Source organism: Erinaceus europaeus, chromosome X, assembly GCF_950295315.1.
Source record: "Erinaceus europaeus chromosome X, mEriEur2.1, whole genome shotgun sequence".
Taxonomy (NCBI): domain Eukaryota; kingdom Metazoa; phylum Chordata; class Mammalia; order Eulipotyphla; family Erinaceidae; genus Erinaceus; species Erinaceus europaeus.
Genome location: NC_080185.1, coordinates 46,000,686 through 46,018,522, shown reverse-complemented (window position 1 = coordinate 46,018,522; position 17,837 = coordinate 46,000,686). Strand labels below are relative to the sequence as shown.

The following is a 17,837-nucleotide window of genomic DNA, read 5'->3' as shown; positions in this document are numbered from 1 at the left end:
TTGCTTATCTCAAAGGTCACGTTTACATAACAGCTGACATTTGGAGAAGGCATAAACTTCGAGATATGGATGGAGATGTTAGTTTCTTGATATAGAAATCTGTTTTCCTAATGCAGATTTCAACACTCTTAATGGGCTCGGTTCTGCTTAACTGAAAAGATTTTTGATGGAAAAAATATTTTTGATGACTTGTCAAAGATTTCTAATTTTTCTGGAGCTACGTAGCCTTTAGTGTATCCATTTAGAGGACAAAGAAACTTACCTCATTAATAACCATCCAATTATTTTAACACAGCACATTATTCTTTCTTGCCTTTTGACTGACACATACAATTTCTCCTTTTTCTGGGAAATTTTAGGTTCCTCCATCCTTTTCTTTATCTACCTCTATCTTACTGGTTTCAATTTTAGAATAAATTTCTCCATGAAGCCTATTCTATTCTTTCAAGTCAATGCCACAGACCCTGTGGATAGATGCAAAATGATCAGTAAACTACTTCTTGAAGTTTAATTTCCACTCTTCAGTATAGTTATACCATGACTGTAATCAGGTTCTGACATTTTATGGGTTTTGTCCCAGTGATGACTCATGGATTTCTGCAAAAATAAATTAATTTGGGTTATTTAAATTATTTTTCTAAGTTCTCAGTCACTAGCCAGCTAGCTTGTTTGTTTGTTTGTTTATTTATTTATTTATTTATTTATTACTTCTAGAGTTACTTGGGCTCTGTGCTGACACTACAAACCCAGTGCTTGTGGGAGCTTTTTTTTCCCATTCTATTGGTCAGGATAGAGAGAAAATTGAGAGAGGAAGGAAAGATAGAAAGGGAGAGATACAGACAGACAACTGTAGACTTGTTTCACCTTTTGGTTCCATTTCCACTTTGTGGGGAGCTAGGGCAGGAATCCAAATACTCACACAGGTCCCTGCTATTTGTAGTATCTGTGCTTACCTGGGTATGCCACCACCCACCCAACCCCCAGCTTATTTTTCAAATGGATTTTTAAAAATTTTTTTCTCTAACCTATATCGTATCATATTATCAAAAACATTTTTACATATTAGTATTTCTTTTTAAACATATTTTATTTATTTTTAATTTTTATTTATAAAATAGAAATACTGACAAGACCATAGGATAAAAGGGGTACAATTTTTTTATTTTTAATGCAGAAAACATATTCTTGGTGTTCTCAGAAAAACTCAAATTGCTTTTAATACTTTGTCTATACTGTTAAATAAAATTATCCTGTATAGGGCCAACAAGCTAGCTCACCTTGGAAGGTCCTTGTTTTGCCATGTATGGTGCCTAGCTTCAGTCCTGGCTCCCATTGCATCGGGGGAAGTGATGTAATGTCTTTCTTTTTCTTCCTCAGTCTTTTTGTCTCTCTCATTTTGTACCTTAAAAAAAAAATCTGTGGTCTGGGAGGTGGCACAGTGATAAGGCTTTAGACTCTCAAGCATAAGATCTCAAGTTCAATCCCTGGTAGCATATGTACCGGAATGATGTCTAGTTCTTTCTCTCTTTCTCTCCTACCATTTCTCATGAATAAATAAATAAAATCTTTTAAAAATATATACACATGGAGGGGTGAAGCCCCAGAGGTAAAAAAAATTATCCTGTATATAATAATTAATTCATTAAGTGTTTGTTTTTAATATTTACTTATTGGATTGAGAAAGTCAGAAATTGAGAGGGAATGGGGTGATAGAGAGGGATAGAGGGAGAGAGACAGAGAAACTCCTGCCACACTGCCTTTGCCCTGCAGGTGGGGTCCAGGGGCTTGAATCCAGGTTCTTGCACATTGCAACATGTGCAGCTAACCAGGTGCAGCACCACTTAGCCCCCATTCATAAAGTGTTTGTAAACCCAAAGAGTGAAAGGTGATGGAAGAAACTCGTTTATAATATTCACTCTAGGCATTCCTGACCAGAGGAAAGGAAACTTTATTCACCATACTCATGGAAGACCTTTGTAATTAGCTATCTCTAGTCTATAGATAATTTTCCTAGAGAACTGTCTAAGTTTTTCTTAAATTTCTTTCTGAATTGTTGTTTTGCCTTTATCTAGTGAGCCTACTCACCCAACCTGATGATACTTTACCTGTGTTCGTATAGAATTGTTACTAATATTAACAGTCCTCTAAAAATCACATTAGCACATAATGAATGCACATTATATATGACAATAAATTTTACTGTCATATTTTGTTGCTAAAACAGCCTGAAAATGTAAATTTTGCTATTATTTAAACCAAAAAGATATATGACAGTACAAGAAGATGCAAACATAAAAGAACTGTGGGTGGATATTAACTAAAATGTTTTTTTTATTTTTTTTAAAAATATTTTTTATTTATTTATTCCCTTTTGTTGCCCTTGTTGTTTTATTGTTGTAGTCGTCGTTGTTGGATAGGACAGAGAGAAATGGAGAGAGGAGGGGAAGAGAGAGAGGAAGAGAGAAAGATAGACACCTGCAGACCTGCTTCACCGCCTGTGAAGCGACTCCCCTGCAGGTGGGGAGCCGGGGTTCGAACCGGGATCCTTATGCTGGTCCTTGTGCTTTGGGCCACCTGCGCTTAACCAGCTGCGCTACAGCCCGACTCCCAACTAAATGTTATATTTGACTTTATAAGTGAATTTTCTATGAGATTTAGACATATTTCACTAAAATTTATGAACTTCAGACCACTGAAAAACCAGTCTCTTAACTGATTTCATGTTTGAAAGTTTAACAGGTAAAGAGAAAGGTTAGCCTTTTAAAAATCCATTTCCTCCCCAATATTTTAATTAGGTGTGCAACAGGATTGCCATCTAGCTTCTCATTGCAGATGAGTTGCTATCACTATTTTCTTTTTTTACCAAAGCAATGCTCAGCTTTAGTTTATGGTGGGGCAGGGGATTGAACCTGGGACCTTGGAGCCTCAGGAATGAGAGTCTCTTTGCATAACTATTATGCCATCTATCCCCCTACTATTACTATTTTAGTGTTATTTTGGCCCTGAACTTCAGGAATATATTTTCACAACTGCAAGCATGAAAAAAATCATGGTGACTCTATGAAGAATGAAATATTAACAGTATCCTTTGTGGTTCATAACTGCCAGTCTATAAAGGACCATTTTTCTTACAAATTTTAAAAAAAGATGACTTATTTCTAAGATACTCTAAGTGAAGTCTTCTTAGAAAATCTGTAAGTGTAAGAGGCCAGATGGTGGCACACTTGGTTGTGCACACATGTTATAATACACAAGGACCCAGGTTCAAGCCCCCATCCCCACCTGCAGGAGGAAAGCTTCACAAATAGTGAAGCAAAGCTGCAGATGTCTCTATCATCTATCTATCTGGCTGGCTGTCTGTCTCCCCCATTCTTCTTAATTTCTGGCTGTTTCTATCTAATAAATAAATATAGTACATTTAAAAAAATCTTTAAATGTACTTATCAATACTGAGTCAGTTTAGGGTAGCTCCCTCAAGGTCAGATAAATTCCTATTGCTATATCCATAATTTTCATTTTTCTCATTTATCCTATCTGAAATTCTGCCAGCTGAGGATTCATTCGAGTTCCACACAAGCATTTTTTAAAGGGGAAAACACTTGTGAGAAGGATGACTATCAGGCTTCTATACATTCCTGAGAACCTTGTCAATGTGTTTACTGCCTGTTCAAACTTAGTTGTACTACATAAGGTAATTGACAAGATTTATTGATTGTGAAATAGAAGTTGTTCATTTTAGAACAGGAGTACAGTACAAGATAAGAGCAATAAAAGGAAAAATCTCCAGTGCATATATGGTGGTGAAGTGGGAGGATGTAGTTTGGGGCAACATGCAAAAATTAGTGTCTGAAGAGAAAGCATTAATAAATGGTAATGAGGAAGGAAGAAAGAACGACAATAAGAACTGAGTATGGGGCCCAGATCATATCAAATCTATGGGGTTTACAGTCAACAGTATTTATTCACTTTTCCCATGTTTGGGAACTACTCTCTTCCCTGAACCAGGTCCTTTCTGGTCATTTTTTCAGCCATGACATCATCTTCCCAGACAATAACTTGGAAACACCTGCATATCAGATTTCAGGCTCAGGGGGAAAAATAGTATAGCCACAGGCCCTTTGGAATATAACTAAAATATGCCTACTAGCTATCTACAGAATGGAGAGACCCCCCCCCCAACTATTCATCAACACTACTCTAGCCTTCAGGTTCATGATTAGTCAACAATTTGTTTGGCTTTATATGTTAACTCTCTTTTCAGCCACCAGGTTCCAGATGCTAGCAGACTTGATGCCAACCAGACTTCCCTGGACAGAGAGCCTCACCAATGTGTCCTGGGGCTCTGATTCCCCAGAACCCTGCCCCACTAGGGAAAGAGAGAGGCAGGCTGGGAGTATGGATTGACCTGTCAATGTTCATGTTCAATGGGGAAGCAATTACAGAAGCCAGATCTTCCACCTTCTGCATTCCACGACCTTGGGTCCATATTTCCAGAAGGTTTAAGAATAGGAAAGCTGTCAGGGGATGGTATGGGATGAGATAGGAAAAAAGAGTTCTGGTGATGAGAATTGTGTGGAGTTGTACCCCTCCTATCCCATGGTTTTGTCAGTGTTTCCTTTTTATAAATAAAATAAAATTTAATATAAAAAAGAACCTCCCTCTCACACGGTATAGCCCACCTATATCAAGGATAGTAGCATCATATGACAGTTCAAGTATATCAAATATTCAACAGGATTTTGTGGATTTGTGTAGTGGATGTTATGGTCAGCAGCCACAAACTACTCCCTGCATTCCAGGACTGAAGCATTAATCATCCCACCTTTTGCCAGTGTTGTGTAGTATATGACTCTATGTCCAGTGTCTCTTTGGAATCTGACCTTGAACAAAGATAAGTTCACCCAATACTGGCTTTCATTTAATGACTGGTCAGCATGAATGGGTAAAGACTCATACATGTCTCAGAAAAACTATTCCAGTTCCATAGCTTCCCATGGCATCATCTAGGCGTTTGCTGTGACTGTATCACAAATGAACATCTCCCTTTGCCCAACTGTCTTCTTTCACTCAGTCTTCACAGATATTTATCCTGTTCTTTAAAATTCCATCATCATACATGTCTCAAAGTCTGTTTTCCAGTGAATCCAATCCATGAGTAATACTTGATTAAAAATGTTACTTATATCAATAAAGTGAATTTTTACTAGGGATGGATTTCAAGTTTCAAACATCCTATTTGGGATAGATAATGTTTTGATCTGAAAGCCATTTCTTTGCATTTGAATCAACAGATCCCTAGGCCTTAGTTACCTGTTAAGGGTGTATCAAGATTTTTGCCTTACAAGATCAGAAGAGAAAACACAAGTAGAACCTGAACTGGAATTGGCGTATTACACCAAAGTAAAGGACCCTGGGGTGAGGGTGGGGGGGGGGAATACAGGTCCAAAAAGGATGATAGAGGACCTAGTGGGATTTGTATTGTTATATGGGAAACTAGGAAATGTTATGCATGTACAGTCTATTTTATTTACTGTCGACTGTAAAACATTAATTCCCCCCAAAAGAAATTAAAAAAAATTAATAATAATAAAAAAATTTGCCTTAAACATCTGATGAACTTTCTCAAATTACTTTGAATGAAAAGACTGAAAAAGTTTCATTATATATCCTTAGGCTTAAGTATTTACCTTCTCTAGTTCTATCATTCCAACCACAGATAGTACTTATTTTTTTAGTTCTATTTCCTTTGTACTTAAGTAATGTATGTAATATAGACAGCCATAATTGCATTTATGAATCAGCATTTCTCTGAATATATTTGCTCAGTGACAGTGGTCAGCAACTGAATCCTCTACCCTCTCATTTTTCAACTCCTTCAAAGTCTTCCAGCTTAATTTTTCATATGATTTATGAAATAAAAACCTTAGCTAGTATCTGTTCAATCTTCTACTAAAGCTTTAGGTGCTAGTTTATTAGAATTAAGAAAGACATAACATATAAAGGAAAGAGGGAACATGAGAAGGACAATACAAGTTTTCTAGATACACATATATTGCCATCCAATAACCACATTCACTAATTTAATAAAATGTTATACTAAGTCGAACAAAACTGTGCATGCCAATTATTTTGTCATTTTGGTTCACAAGGGAAATTATGAAGAATTCAAATAAAAGAGGATGGGGGTGATACATTTGGTTTACTGCATATGTTCTCATGTACAGGGACCCAGATTCAAGCCCCTGGTCTACACCTGCAGGAGGGAAGCTTCATAAGCAGTGAAGCAGTACTGGAAGTGCCACTTTTTTTCTATCTATTCCTTCCCTTTCAATTATTCTGTATCCAAAAAATAAAAATAAACAAATAAACATAAATTTAAAAGAATTCAATGAAGAGCAACGTTAAGATAGAATTTTTTTATAATGTTTGTGTTAGAATAAAAAAACAACTGGGAATTGGGTGGTAGCTCAGTGGGTTAAGTACACATGGCATGAAGTGCAAGGACCGACCGGCACAAGGATCCTGGTTCGTGCCCCTGGCTCCCCACCTGCCAGAGGGTCCCTTCACAGGTGGTGAAGCAGGTCTGCAGGTGTCTATCTTTCTCTCCCCCTCTGTCTTCCCCTCCTATCTAATAATGACGACATCAATAACAACAACAACTACAACAACAATAAAAAGGGCAACAAAATGGAAAATAAATAAATATATAAATATAAAAAAGTTAAAAAAATTAAAGTTGCCCCATAGTGGTTTATTTTTAAATATTTACTCCTCCAATTTTAATACTTTCTTATCCAAAACACAACTCTTAAATAAGCAAATCGGTGAAAATTCACATGTATTTTCATGCTATTGTACACTCATGTTATCACCTTGTTTCTATTTACATTAAAGGTAACTGTACTAGTTTGAGCAATTCAACATGTTGCAAGAGTTAAACTGAGCAGAGGATCACCTGATAACACAACAAGATAAGACTAGGCTGGTATTGGTGGGGGGGAGGGTTCAGGTCCTGGAACATGAGTTTTATCAACAAAAAGACTGCTAAAGGGAGGAGAAAAATAACCTAAAACTCACCAATTTTTAACTGTGTATCTCCATTGTTGTTGCCCCTCAGAGGGTGGAAGAGGAGTAAGGAAACTATGTCATCTGAGGGCAGAGAGCTGGCCAGGTGAGTCAGGAGAAAATACACTCCCTGTGGTTCGTAGGTGTGGCTATATAGTAGGAGCTTTTTCACACGTGTTTGGAGAATTCAATGAAAATGAAAACACAAGCTACCATAATATTTGGAACACAACTAAGGAAGCGCTGACAGGGAATTTCAGAGCCATACAAGCACACATTAGGAAACAAGAAAGAGCTCAGATAAACAACCTAACTGCTCAACTTAAAGACTTAGAAGAATAAGAACAAAGGAACCATAAAGCATCCAGTAAGACTGAAATAACTAGAATTAAGACAGAAATAAATAACAATGAAAATAAGGAACCATGCAAAAATTCAACATAGCTAGATGTTGGTTCTTCGAAGAGTAAATAAAATCAACATGCCCTTAGCCAGACTCAAAAAAGGGAAGAAGATGCAGATGAATAGGATTGTAAATGAAAAAGATGATATCACAGCAGACACCACAGAAATCCAACATATCACAAGAAGCTTCTACGAACTATATGCTTCACCAAGCTAGAGAACCTGGAAAATATGGACAAGTTCCTAGATACATACAAATTTCCAAAATTAAACAGGGGAACTAGAAAATATGAACAGGACAGTCACAACCAAAGAAACTGAATCAGTTATCGAAAACCTTCCCAATAATAAGAGTACAGATGGTTTTACAAAATAATTCTATAGAAATTTCAAGGAACAATTAATACTTCTACTTTTAAAACTTTTCCAAAAGATTGAAAATAAGAATATTCCCATCTAGCTTCTATGAAGCCAACATCACCGAGTTACCAAAAGCAAACAAGAACAGAACAAAAAATAAAACTACAAACCAATATCTCTGATGAACATAGATGCTAAAATATCGAACAAAATTCTAGCTAAGAGGATACAGCAGTGTATTAAAAATATTGTTCATCATGACTAAGTTAGGTTTATCCTAGGCATGCAATGCTGGTTCAATACATGTAAAAACAAACAAACAAACAGAAAAAACACCTTGATCCACCACGTCAATAAAAGAAAAACCAAAAACCACATGATTATATAAATAGATGCACAGAAAAACTTTGACAAAACCCAATATCCCTCCATAATCAAAACACTACAAAAAAAATGGAATGGACGGGAAATTCATCAAGATATTGGATTCCACATATAGAAAACATACAGCCAACATCATATTCAGTGAAGAAAACTGGAAGCATACCTCCCTCAGATCAGGTACTAGACTGGTCTGCCCACTAGCACCATTACTATTCAACACAGTATTGGAAGGTCTTGCCATAGCAATCAGGCAGAAACATGGAATTAAAAGGATACAGATTGGAAGAGAAAAAGTCAAACTCTCAATAATTGAACATAATATGAGAGTATACATAGAAAAACCTAAAGAATCTAACAGGAATTATCAGCTCTTGGAAATTATCAGACAATATAGTGATGGGTCAGGCTACAAAATTAACATACAAAAGTCAGTAGCACTCCTCTATGCAAATAGTAAATTAGAATAGAAAAAAACCAGAAATATATCCCTTTTACTATAGCAACAAAAACAATAAAATATCTAGGAGTAAACCTAACCAAAGAAGTGAAAGACTTGTATACTGAAAATTACGAGTCACTATTCAAGGAAATAGAAAAAGAAACAAAGAAGTACAAAGATATTCCATGTTCATGGGTTGGAAGAATCAACATCATTAAAATGAATATACTACCCAGAGCCATATACAGATTTAATGCAATCCCCATCAATGTCCCACCAATCTAAAAGAATGAAAGAAAGCTACATGCCTTTGTCTGAAATCAGAAAATACCTAGAAACACCAAAACAACCTTGAGAAGAAAGAACAGAACTGGAGGCATCACACTCCCAGATCTCAAACTTTATTATAGGATCATTGTAATCAAAACTGCTTGGTACTAGAACATAAATAGATACATTGACAAGTGGAATAGAATTGAGAGCCCAGAAATAAGCCCCCACACCTACAAACATCTAAACTTTGACAAAGGGGAAAGGAGAGTCTCTTCAACAAACGGTGTTGGAAAAATTGGGGTGAAACATGCAGCAGAATGAAACTGAAGCATTATATTTCACCAAACACAAAAGTAAATTTCAAATGGATCAAGGACTTGGATGCTAGACCAAAAACTATAAGATACTTAGAGGAAAATATTGACAGATCTCTTTTCCATCTAAATTTTAAAGGCATCTTCAATGATGCAAATCCAATGACAAAGAACACCAAAACAAAAATAAACCAAATTAAAAAGCTTCTGCGCAGCAATAGAATCCACCACCCAATCAAAGAGACCTCTTAGAGAACATGAGAAAAATCTTTATATGCCATACATCAGGCAATAAGCTATTAACCAAAATTTATAAAGAGCTCACCATAGTCAGCAACAAGAAAACAAATGACCCCATTCAAATATGGGGAGAGAATATGAACAGAATATTCACCAAAGAAGAGATCTAAAAGGCCAAAAACATATGGAAAAAAAAAACACTCCATGTCATTGTAAATAAAGACAACAGTGAGATAATACTTCACTCCTGTGAGAATGTTATACAATAGAAAAGGTAGCAGCAACAAATGTTATGGGGACAAAGGAGCCCTCCTACAGTTCTAGTAGGAATGTAATTAGATCTAGCCCCTTTGGAGAGCAGTCTGCAGAACTCCCAGAAGCCTAAAAGTAGACTTTTCCTATAACCCTGCAATTCTTCTCCTGGGGATATATCCTAAGGAACCAAATACAACCATCCAAAAAGATTTGTGTATACCTATATTCATAGCAGCACAATTTGTAATAGCCAAAACCTGGAAGTACCCAGGTGTCCAACACCAGATGAGTGGGTAAGTTGTGGTCTATACACTCAGCTATTTAAAATGGTGACTTACTTCCTTCCCCTCATCTTGAACGGAACTTGAAAGAATCATGTTAAGTGAGATATGTCAGAAAGAAAAAATGAATATGGGATGACAGAAGTTGAAAAATCCTACCATATTGTCAACCTGTCTTCCCAAGGCAGATGACCTCACCAGTGTGTCCTGGAACTCTACTTCCCCAGTCCTCTATTCCACCAGGGGAAGGTAGAGACAGGCTGGGGGTATGGATCAACTTGTCAACACCCATGTCCAGCAGAGAAGCAATTTCAGAAGTGAGCCCTCTGACTGTCTGTGCCCCATAGAGATCTCTGGTCAATAATCCCATATGGAAAAAGAATAGGGAAGCCTCCAATGGAGGAGATGGGATATGGCACTCTGGTGGTGGGAACTGTTTGAACTGTACCCCTGTTATCCCACAATCTTATCGGCCATTATTAAATCACTGATAATGATTGAAAAATGAAGTTGAAAAATTAAGAAACACAAAGCAAAACCTGTACTGGTTTTTGGTGTATTGCACCAAAGGAAAAGACTCTGGGGTGCAGGTTGGGGTTTCAAATTCTGAAACATACTGTATGGGAGGAGCTAGAGGGGGTTGACTTGTTATGTGGAAAACTGAGAAGTGTTACACATGTACAAATGACTGTATTTTATTGTTGTCTATAAATCATTAATGCCCTCCAATAAGGGGGGGGGGAAGGAATTAAGCTAATTTACTTTTGGTCACTAGTTTGGAGTTTAATTGCTCTTTTGTAGCCCCAAATAACTTCATATTTCAAGGTGATAATTTACTGAAATCTGACATGATCTAGCATGCAGAAAACTCATCAGTTATTTATGAGTTTGTAACCACGGGAATCAACAGCCAGATCAGATGATTTATGGACTAAACAGAAATGCCAGGACAGTGTGAGTGAGATGACTTTAGTCAGAACACCCACACCTCTAGGTGCGATGGACCGCTCAGGAAGGATCAGGGAACTCCGAAGGTGACCACCAGGGTGGGTCAGGAGGAGAACAGAATACAACACACTCTGTTGGAGGGTGAATCTGAACTCAAGTTTTATTTAGCAAGTGAGAGTTTATATATCCTTCAGTCTTACATAAACAATATCTGGAACAAAGCTCATTTCTTGATTAGATGGCCTTGCAGTTTTACACAGTAATGTCGTACTTCATGGGATGATGCATTTCTGAGTAATAGGCTTAGCAGATAGTATTTTACTTAGAATTTTAACATATTTCATAAGAGGAGGTAAGTATTATTAAGAATTTTTCCTAAAACTTTATGTATTTGATGGCCCATAATTTCATCTACCTCATTTCCTGTTCATCTGTATCTAATCTGGGAACAGGGGCTGTTTGTCCCCGATTACACAGCATCATTACCATGTACATAATGAAAACAATAATCAGAGTTTTCAATTTAGATCTGCTCAGGATGCCAAGACCCATTCCCAGAATGCTTGTTCTCTGAAGAGAGTTTTCCTGGGTGCTGACCATGTCAGACCCATCGTTCTGGATTTGAGTGGGGTGTGGCATCTAGGTATAACAGTGAACGTGTGTGCTTCAGTTTTGTGTTATTGAGTCAGCACTGGGGGATGGGTGGGTGGATCCTACTTAAATCTTTCATCAGTAAATCAGCATAGAGGAATAATTTTAGTCTGAACTCTTGATGCAGTATAGAAAGGGACAGATATGCTGAGGCATTAACTTAAATGAATGGTAGCTTAAATTGAGCAGAGCAATATAAAGACAAGAATATATGCATATTCAAATTATTCATCTACACCAGCTACTCACATCTGAGGCATTTCAGCATCCTTATTTCTCAGCAATATTTTAATGAGGTGCTCATTCTCAGTACTTGAGCTAATTTGCTTCTCCCCAAAGACAAATTTTTTCATATGATTCTACAACAACAACAAAACAAACAAAATATAAGAGGACTCAATACTTCATAGGTTTTTTTCAAAGGAAAAACGAATGGTTGTAGTTTTGTTATTGACTAGCATTTAAGTTTACTGCATATGTCAAAAGGAGACATTTTAACTAAAATTAAATAATATAAACAAAATATTAAAAACTAATCTTTGAAACAGGCTGGGGGTATGGATCGACCTGCCAATGTCTATGTTCATCAGAGAAGCAATTAAAGAAGCCAGAACTTCCACCTCCTAAACTCCATAAAGAATTTTGGTCCATATTTCCAGAGAAGGATAAAGAATAGGGAAGATTCCAATGGAGGGGATGGACATGGAACTCTGGTAGTGGGAACTGTATGTAATTTTAACACTGTTAACTTTCAGTCTAGTTGACCATGATTAAATCACTAATAGAAAATTTTAAAAAAAGAAAAATACATCTTCAAAACAATAGTTTCTTTGCTGACTTGTATATGTGGAAAAATGAAATAGGGAGTAGAAAAAATAAATGTATAAGTAAAAATAAAAAGTCACGTCAACTTTGTAATTACTTTACATGTGAAACTGTACACATTTTCAGAGTATTCTCTTTGTCACTGATCATATACTTTTACACAGAGTCAAGAATATGGAAATCTTACCCCACTGTGAGTCAGACTGATCTCATTACAAGAAAAAATATGACGTTAATAAGCTAGAAGCTTGACGTTATCTAATAATCATCATCAATCAATAATAAATAGAATAATTGAATATATATGTTAGAACCTCAAACAAGAAATGTTTAGAAATATTATCATCATCAATGACTTTTATGGTAAATCATAATGGTGTGTGACCAGTTTTCCAGTCTGTGGAATCTGTAGTACTTGATACGGGATTTTATCTGCTTATACCTCTTTTGTTGGTAAATATTTTTCAGGTAGAAAGAATCATATCAACTATGGAATATTTAAAATTTTGATGAGATGAATAATGACATGTTCCCACACAAGGAAGCTACACCTATTAAATACATGATTTACTTTTCATTCAAAGTCTCCATAGATAAGAAATATTTCCTTAAACTTCACTAATGGTAGAACAGTGCCGCCAGTATCTTTCTTTTTCTCTCTCTTTACCTCCTTCTTTCCTTTTTATTTCTCTCTGTTTCTATTAGAAAGTAAGAAAACAAAAAGAAATATAATGGCTACTGAGAGAGATGGATAAGCGAATTGATTAAAATTAACCAAAAATTTAATTTTAAAACAACAAGTTCTTGCTCTTAGTACAATTATATTACACACGTATTTTGCATAAGAACTTGAAATGCTTCCTATTTAGTTAAATAAAATGCTAAAGACAGTTATTCAACTGGGGAAGACAGCATACTAATTATACCAAATACTTTCATACCTGAAGTTCTGAGGTCTCAGATTCAATCCTTACACCCCTATAAGCTAAAACTGAGTAGTTCTCTAGTCTTGGTCTGTCTAATTAAAATTAATGAATAACACCTTTAAAAAGATATTTTGTAACTGACACTTATGTCCAGTTTTATGAGGATACTGTCATTATTTTGATCCCATTAGTGTGAAATATCACACTAAATAAAAGGGTCTGAAACCTATTTCTCAACTCTTTGTAATATTAATTTGGCTAAGAGAGCACTTCAGCAGAAGCAGACTTGTTAGTAGCTTCTTTCAGCAGACAACTTAACTGCACACTGTCTTGGGACAAATTCAGAAAGTATATGGTCTGTTCCAGTTTACTTATTAGGAAAATTTTATACTCACGGATAGGTTTATACATTGGAAGAGTGTCCACACGTATCCTGTTCATATTTATAAAATTTAGGCAGATCAAAACAGGACATAAAACTCACCAGTTAAGTTTCATGTTCTGCTATGCATTCCAACCAGGGTCAAACCCTGACACGATATGGGAGTTCCCATGGCATCAAAGGAAGCTCCCTGGTTGGGCCAAAATCCCCTACCACTCGAGGAAGATAGGTCTAGCAATGGGTAAAGCCTAGAACGTTGCTAGGTATGAACACAAAATGCGAGCTCAGACCTATAAGTATGCAGGGTTACACAGGCTCCTGTGCTGACTATGCGTCCCAGATCAAATCAATGTAGCTTACAGTTAACAGTGTTTATATACTTTCCACAGATTTGGGAGCTACTCTCTGCCCTGAGCCAACTTTCTAGTCTTATTTCCAACTCTGACATTATCTCCCCAGACAATACCTTTTAGCCCACCTGCGTATTAGCTGTCAGGCTCAGGCAAAAATTAGTAAAGTCATCATCCTTTAGAATATAACTAAAGTAGACCTACTTTTTTCAAAATGAGGACCCCCCAAATCTCATCTGCTATATTCATGCCTTTAGGTTCCTGATTATTAAACGATTTGTTCTGCTTTATATCAAAATGCTTTTTCAGACACCAAGTTGCAGATGCTACCATGATACCAACATGACTTCCCTGGGCAGATGACCTCATCAATGTACCCTAGAACCCCACCTCTCCAGAGCCCTGCCCTACTAGGGAAAGATAGAAACAGGCTGGGAGTTGTCCAGGAGGTGGCACAGTGGATAAATCACTGGACTCTCAAGAGTGAGGTACCCAGTTCAATCGCCGGTAGCACATGCACTAGAGTGATGTTTGATTATTTATCTGTCCCCTCCTCTTTCTCATGTATTTATTTTAAATAAATAAAATCAGAGAGAGAGAGAGAGAGAGAGAGACTGGGAGTATAGATCAAACTGCCAATGCCCATGTTCAGCAGAGAAGCAATTATAGAAGCCAGACCTCCCAACTTCTGCACCCTATAATGATTCTAGGTCCATACTCCCAGAAAGATCAGACTAAAAAAAAAAGCGTATTGGAACAGTAAAATCAATGTGTGAAACTGTGGCTAGCTACACACACACACACACACACACACACACACACACACACACACACACAGTAATTAAAAGATATTGCAGTTCATAGTGCTTACAAACCTTCACTCTGGTGTGTTGTCTTATTTTAAGAAAGCATGGACAGATAGCAGGATGGATTTATTCTCCTTCTTACTCTCTCACATTAGAGCTGGAGAATTTAGGAATATAATTTGACTTTGAGAGAAGCTAAAAGATTAGGTTTTGGTTTTTTTTTTCTTTCTTCAGTTTTAGTCTTATGGGGATGATATAGCCACATGGCCATACATGTGGGTAAACTCTACTCATGAAAATCCAACACATAGATTCATAGAATCATAGCACTCTAGAAACTGATTATATATATATATATATAAATTACATATTAATCAATAAGATATATATATATATATAAGGAATTATTACAGAATTGCAAGAAGTTCCTGGAGGAATCAGCTTTTTAAGTTTTTTTAAATTTTTATTTATAAAAAGGAACACTGACAAAAACCATAGGATAAGAGGGGTAAACTTCACACAGTTCCCACCACCAGAAATCTGTAGCGCATACCCTCCCCTGATAACTTTCCTATTCTTTAACCCTCTGGGAGTATGGTCCCAAGGTCATTGTGGGTTGCAGAAGATGGAAGGTCTGGCTTCTGTAATTGCTTCCCCCCTGAACACGGGCGTTGGAGGTCGATCCGTACTCCCAGCCTGTCTCTCTCTTTATTGTATAATAAATAATAATTACATTGATATGATTATTTTATATCATCGATAATTTAATTAATTTATTAACATTATATTATTAAAATAGTTATATTTATAATAATTAAACTAATTATTATAGAATTGTAAAGAGTGCTGGGAGGAATTACCTTTTTGTTTTTTTTAAACTGACGCTATAAAGAAGGGCAGCCTCAGAAATGGCGCAGGATTCAGAACACAGGGTGGGAAGCATTTGGGAGGAGGGGAGCATTTTGGAGGAGGCGGAGTTGTATCTTCGTAAGAACAATAAACCGGAAGTCCTGCCCTGAAGTCCGACTTCTGAGCGGAAGCAGTGTTCTTCCTGGAACTGTTATTCAGGGGATTTGTGTCCGGTAAGCTCTGTGTACCCCGGGATCGGTAGGTGACTGGAGCGAAACAATGGCGTTGTCCAAACAAGTCCGGCCTTCTTTGTCAGAAAGCCAATGTAAGATCTGTATGGAAATTCTGATTGAACCAGTAACACTTCCTTGTAGCCACACGCTCTGTAATCCGTGCTTCCAATCAATTATTGAAAAGTCGAATTTAAACTGTCCCTTCTGTCGCCGCCGTATCTCTGCATGGGCCCTTTACCATGTCCATACAAATTCTCATGTTAATACAGAACTGTGGGAGCTAATTCAAGAACATTATCCAAAAGAATGCAAACTGAGATACTCTGGACAAGAATCTGAAGAATTGATTGATGAGTACCATCCAGTTCATATTTTAAGTAAACCCGGGGAATTGAGAAGAGAATATGAAGAGCAAAAAAGTAAGATGGAGGCGGAGCAAAGAGCTCATGAGGAAGAATTAAACAAAGCCAGTGAAGAATATATAAAGAAACTATTGGCCGAGGAGAAAGAAGAGGAAAAAAGACAAGCAGAGAAAAGGCAAAGAGAGATAGCGGAACAACTGAAAAAGGATGAGGAACTAGCGAGAGAGCTAAGCATTAGTATTAATTCCTGTCAAAGACGTGTTTTGGCATCTCCGGTGAATTTCGTACAGTCTGATCCAGGGACATCCAAATCACAAAATAAAAGGAAGAGCAAACAAGGAAACAATGAAAATGCTCAGAAGAATTCGCCACCTTAATCTCTGCTTGAGTCACCATCAGGTCCTCTAATTTTAAAGGAAGTTGAAATTAAAGTCAAAAGACTGCCAAATGTGTGTGATACAATGTTACGTACAGCTCATGAGGATACCAAATAGAGTTCTCTACTGTAGAGAAACTGCAGTTAAACTTTCTAGAGAAACAGGGAATGCATGCACTATCTCAGATATGACACAGTTAATTGTAAATTCATTAGAAAATGAAGAGGCACACCTAACTAAAGACAACCCTAAAGGGAAACACCAGGGGTCTTCATTTGAAACAGTCAAGGAATCAAATTTTTCTGGAAAAAAAAAAAAAGAAATCTATCTCCCAAATCCTTAAACCAAGAAGAAACATATCAGCATGACCCCAAAACTGATGAATTTGGACCATCAATTTCTGAAAGGCATAAACAAGAACAGGACTAGTTATTAGCATACAGCTTCAGGAAAAGTTGGATAACGAACGAATTAAACCAAATCGGCAAAAAGGATCGCCAGATGAGTATCTATTACGGACTTCAACCTCAACTTTAGAAAAAAATTCTTAGAGGACAGAATAAATCCAAAGATATGGACTTTAAAAAAAATAGAAGCTCAAGAAATGAAGATTGACAATTTTGCTCCACGATCCAGTTGAAACATTCACTTAATACTAATGAAAGTAAGATACCAAATTCTGTCAGAGATAGTAACTGTAATGTGTCTGAAAGTGCTCATTTCTTACAGCCTAGTTAAGTCATAGGAGAGTATTTATTGTTCAGATGTTTCAGCGGTATAGAGTTATTCCTGAGGTGGTCCGGGAGGTGGCGCAGTGGATAAAGTGTTGGACTCTGAAGCATGAGGTCCTGAGTTCAGTCCCCTGCAGCACATATACCCGAGTGATGTCTTCTCCTATCCCTCTCATTAGTAAATAAAATCTTTTTTTTTTTAAAGTCATTCCTGAGTAAAGGGAGGCTTTTATGATCTACTGATGTTAGGTTGTAAAGCATTTCTATCATACAATCTTTTGGATTCTTTAATTCTGTTCTGTGGACATCCCTGTTGTATACATGTATGTATGTATTTGTTACACCACTCTCCCCATTGTATTTAGAGGACTGTGTGATCAC

General features: G+C 36.7%; 1 pseudogene; it reads left to right on the top strand.

The window, feature by feature from the left end:
- The first annotated feature begins 16,032 nt into the window (after nt 1-16,032).
- Nucleotides 16,033-17,463, top strand: LOC103124424 (E3 ubiquitin-protein ligase RNF168-like; annotated as a pseudogene).
- The last annotated feature ends 374 nt before the right edge of the window (nt 17,464-17,837 follow it).